This window comes from Empidonax traillii, unplaced genomic scaffold (assembly GCF_003031625.1).
Source record: "Empidonax traillii isolate 1590-97213 ecotype Southwest subspecies unplaced genomic scaffold, ASM303162v1 scaffold361:size2146424, whole genome shotgun sequence".
NCBI classification, from domain to species: domain Eukaryota; kingdom Metazoa; phylum Chordata; class Aves; order Passeriformes; family Tyrannidae; genus Empidonax; species Empidonax traillii.
The window spans coordinates 1,488,070-1,493,238 of record NW_020955554.1 but is presented as its reverse complement, the minus strand read 5'-3'; positions in this window follow the sequence as shown (position 1 = coordinate 1,493,238).

Sequence of the window (5,169 nt, the reverse complement as noted above, 5' to 3'; positions counted from 1 at the left end):
TTACCAGGTGGGTCCTGCACACCCTGGGCCACCTCAGTGCTGTTAAACCTCGTGAATCCTGTGGGCTGTCAGGGAGAGGATACAAAGCCCAATCTGAAGTCTCCAACTCACCTGCACAATGCACCAGTCCAGTGACAGCCCCCAGCACGTCCTGCCGTGATTATCTAACAAAGCAGCAGTTGTATTTATAAATAAAAAATAAAAATCAATAGAGCAGGGATGTGACTGCCACTGTCTCCCAGGAATTCTGCACTACACTTGGGAATTCCAGCCTCAAAACAGCCACAGAGAGATCCAACGGTTGGAAACCACAGTGAAAATCAGGAATAACCATTCTCATGTTTCCCAGAAAGAATTCTTTCAGGCCTGTTAGGAGTTTCTTCCTCTTACAGCCCACCCTCCTGGTACCTACCCTGGCCTGGGTGCTGCAAAAATCCACCTCCAGGGCACCAGTAAGGAGAGGAACAGAGGATCACCACACAGGAGAAAGGGAAACGGAAAATAATCATCAAGCCCATTTACAGGCAAGCACAGGGGAAATCTGGGTACAGAGCTGAGCAGGTTTTTCTGTACACCTGAGGTCACAACCTCGAAGAATCCTCTCGTTTCTGCACCCAGCAGACACTCCTGTCACTGCAGGGCACACACCAAGACCCAAGGACAAACCAGCCCCAGGTGCCTGCTGAAGGATGTGCAAGGCTAAGCAGGTGGACTGTTCTGCATTTTACAAGAGAGGATCAGAAAAACATTCCTACTGCCAGTTAATGGCCAAAATTACTGCCCAAGAGACTGTCAAGAAGATTAGGGAAGATGGGAACCTGTAGAGTTAGCATGGATACTGCAAAAGATGCAGCAGTGAATACATGTGGCAAATATAACAGCCACCTTACAGCATAAAAAGGTATTTGAATTCATTAGAAAGGATCTCCCACATGGCAAACTGTAAAAACAAGCAGTGTATGTGCCATCAGAATATTTACAGAATTCCATATGTAAGAAAAATTCTTCCACTTCACTAGACTTTTGAAATGCTCTTAATTATTGGTGGCAAGGGATGAAAAGAAAAAAGCCTGGCTCAGTTTGCATGACTGACAATTAGAGAAAAGGCTTTTGGTCAGCTGAGCAGATATGATCTGGAGTCACTGACACATAAATGTGAAACCTCCCAGGGACAAGAAGGACTTTTTCAAAATAAAGTCACGCTTTGAATTCTGGGAGAAGCAAAAGGCAGACAATGGATCTCCTAATTCAAATACATTCCAAAAAACTACTGAGTGTTACTGCAACATCAGCTTATTTCAGCTGGAAGGCACAACCTCTTCTTGCCCAAGCCAGGTCTGTGTGTCTGGAACACGTGTTTAAGAGTGCCCACTGGGAGTGGGAAGCTCCCAAGGGAAAGAACTCCCCTAAACCAACACTCAGCTCTCAGCACATTCTCCCAGCTCGTGTCACAAGCTGAAGGCAGCACCCTTTGCATCACAGCACCCCTGCAAGGCAATCCTTCCACCAGCACTGCCCACGGAGCAAAGCCCAGCACAGGCTTTGTACAGGAGCTCGGGCCTCCTCCAGCCACTGCAGAGCTCTGAGCCCCGAGACAAACCCCAAATGCAGGCAGGAGAGCACAGAAAAACTCCACCAGAGCAGCAACAGAGCCCTGAGACCCAGCTCTGCCACCGAGGGGACACCAGAAACCTCTCCCAGAGCAGCAACAGAGCCCTGAGACCCAGCTCTGCCACTGAGGGGACACCAGAAACCTCTCCCAGAGCAGCAACAGAGCCCTGAGATCCAGCTCTGCCAGTGCCACCTCTTGGCCAGTGCTGAGTCCCTGTGTGGCTGCACAGGCAGGACTCAGTCCCAAGGCAATGACACTGTGATTGCTGTGCACACACACTGAACACAGCACGAGAGTTTCAGTCCTTGCTTCGTCTCTACAGCTCAGTCCGTGGCCACACTGCAAAACAACTTCAGAACAGAAGGAGGTTCTGCCATTGCTGGGCTTCAGCTGCTCCGAGGCCTTCCCAGTCTGACACTGGGGAAGAGACCCTCAGGGATGGAATATTCCAAGATGCTGCTTAAACCCTGAACAGCTGAGACTGTGATATTTCTTGCCCATTGTTACCAGGTTAACCTTTCACCTGCAGGACTCGCTGCTTCTGTTTGCCCGACCTGTTAGAAGCTGGAAATGAAATCATCTTGACAGCTGTAAAAGGTCATTTGTAAAAACAGCATGTTTGTTTTAGCTCTGTACCTCACCTACAGCACCTGCTGTTGGTTGCTGGATCAGTGCAGCCACAAAGGCAAAATCCGATCCCTCGCCGCAGCAGAACCCGATGGCACCAGGCCAGGCCTGGCAGAACACGCCACGATTTACTGCCCTCGTCAGGCTATGGAAGCTCTGGGTAAGCACGGGGAGTTCGGGGGCATCAGTCCCTCCAACCCCACCCACACAGGGCAGCCCTCAGGAGAACCAAGATCTGCTGGATGTTGCTTTAAATACAAGGGTGACTCTTCAGTACCAGGATTTTCTTCCATCCCACAGGAACAAATGTGAATTATTTGGCACATCCCCAAAATAACAATTTCTCATGTCAACCAAACCTCATATATTGACAATTTGTTATTCTTACACACTCATATTTATTAGAATACCTGCACACACTTCAGAAACGGGAAATCTTTGTAAAGCTTTATTTTATTAACAAGTTAGTAATTTTATTACCAAGTTGGACTTTATTACCAAATTGGAAAAAGTTAATAACTTCCCAAATGGAAAAGCTATCAGCGAGTTAGGTTTGTGCTCACAAACGTGCTGGTCTTTGCACAGTGATGCAGGTGTCCTTCCCACAGAAATATGCTTGTGTATTAAAAAAAGGAAAAAAATCCCCTGATCCACAGTCCAGGGTCGGGCTACAACTCCAGCACCTGGCAGAGAGTCAAAAATGTTCAGCTTTCCTCATTTAAAGGATATTTCAATTGCCCTCGTTACCACTGACCTTTTGCTAACACAGAGCACTGACCTGAGCTGGGGCTGAATAATCCCCTGCCACAAAAAACTGCTGCAAGGCCAAGGAATACTTGAGACACCTGATGGAACAAAAAGATAACCAGTGGCACATGTATTCTTTCCAGGCATGGTTTATTGAAAACACACCAAATTGTTAACCTACATACCTGGCTTCTAACAAGCATTCTACTTGTCTGCATTATGGAAAGATCCTATAATAATAATACATTCTGTCACGGTAACATTTGTTCTATGAAAAGCATAATCCACCTTTTTTTTTTCCTCTTCATACTTGTAAAATCAAACCATTCTAAGTGTTTCAGTTTATAGTACAGTGTAAATACAATGCAAAATCCCACCAGTCTAAACTACAGAGAGAATGTTGAGCAGTATTACAGAAAACACATTGTTGATTTTTTTTTTTAATTCTCCTACCATGAAAATTTTAAGGCACATGATAGTTACAAACACATTAGCTACTAATTACCAGTAAGCTTCTTAGTCTAGTTATTTTGTTTTTCTGAACAGTAAGAACCAGACTGGCAGGCCTTGTAGTATCTGCACTATCTTCCTCCCCACCTTGGACTTCAGATCATCCTACCCTGATGTCAAACGTAAGACAGAAAACAAAGGTTCAGGATACCTTCTCCTCAAATGCACTAAATTAGTCACTGTACCAGGAAGGCAGAGAGTTTCTCTGTCAAACATAAGGAAACACCAGATTTTAGGGGCATCCAAACCCAGAAACTTTGCAGGAAACTACAACTATATAAACAGCTTGAACAGCTGTGAGAGCAGAGCCCCAGCCCCAGCCCCGCCCGTGCTGGGGGCACTGGCACTGCAGGCCTGGCTGAGCGGGCACCGCCACACCACAGGGGCTGGCACCGCCACAGCACAGGGGCTGGCACCGCCACAGCACAGGGGCTGGCACCTCTGCTTGTGCCCACGGGGCTTCCTCGGGGTGGGACTGCGCCTCTCACAGCAGCTGAGCCTGAGCTCAGCTCTAAGGCAGGTGGCAGAAGGGAACTCCCCACCCTCAGTCTCGTGGAGCTGCTCTGGGAGTGCAAACTGCCCTTCCCAGCAGTGCTGGGAACTGCTCCCCACAGCAGGCAGGAACCTCAGAACCTGCTGCAGCAAACACACCCCCTGCGTCCTTCCTGTGTCCCTGGCAGCAGCTCAGCTCCTCCTCAGCCCCTGCTGGGACATCCCTGGGACAGGGGCAGGATCTGCCTTCCTCCTGCAGGTGCCTTCGGAACGGGCAGCTCTGAGTGCCCAGGGCAGGGCAGGGCAGGGCAGGTGGAGTGCCCAGGACACACTCCAGGCTGGGACCTGTGGCTGCCCGGGCTGTTCCCTGGGGAGCATTTCAAGCTGACAACACACCTTGAGTTGCACTTATGGCTAATATGCTACTTAATTCCAAGACAGAAACAAACTGTCCTAAATCCCTGGCTTTCCACTCTCCTCCTCGGATTCTGCAGACAGATGGACTGACCTGGGAAGCTCAACTGCTCACACACCCAACACTCAGACCGGCTGCTTCTCCAGGGGAGTCGACACAGTTTTGGTTTTTTAAACCTCCACAGCTTCATGAAGGTGCTTGTTCTGCAGTAATCATGTGCCATCACAAGTTCCCTCTCCCTGTGTTATCTCAGCCCTGACTGGGCCATCCAATTTCCTCCTCCTCTTTAGCAGGAGCCTTGCAACATCATCACGTCCTTCCACAACCATCCCTCCCACCAGAATTTCCACAGGTAGAAATCTCTTCTACCCCAGCGCTTTGCAGGCAGATTCCCTCCAGTTTTCCCAGTGAAGCCAACAGGAAAAGAGGAGGTCACATCCGTGAGCCCTAAAAAGCACTGCCTGCCTTTTAGCAGGAGACTCTAGACCCTACTGCAGCTTTAATCACACACATTGCCGCTTTCCCTTCTTTACATACAGTCCCTGCTGCCAAAATACAACAATTACAGGTTCATCCACCACATCCCAGAACAGCTCCGACAGCCACTCACAGACAGGACATGAGATCACCAGCCCTGGTTTGGGGTACCCTGCTTCAGACCTCAGCTGGGGGGCTGACAGCACATGGAACTCACCCCGTAATCTGCTCTCCTTCCTCAATATCCAAACTACAGTTTGTTGAGAAGAAAACCCCCCAGTAATGCTGA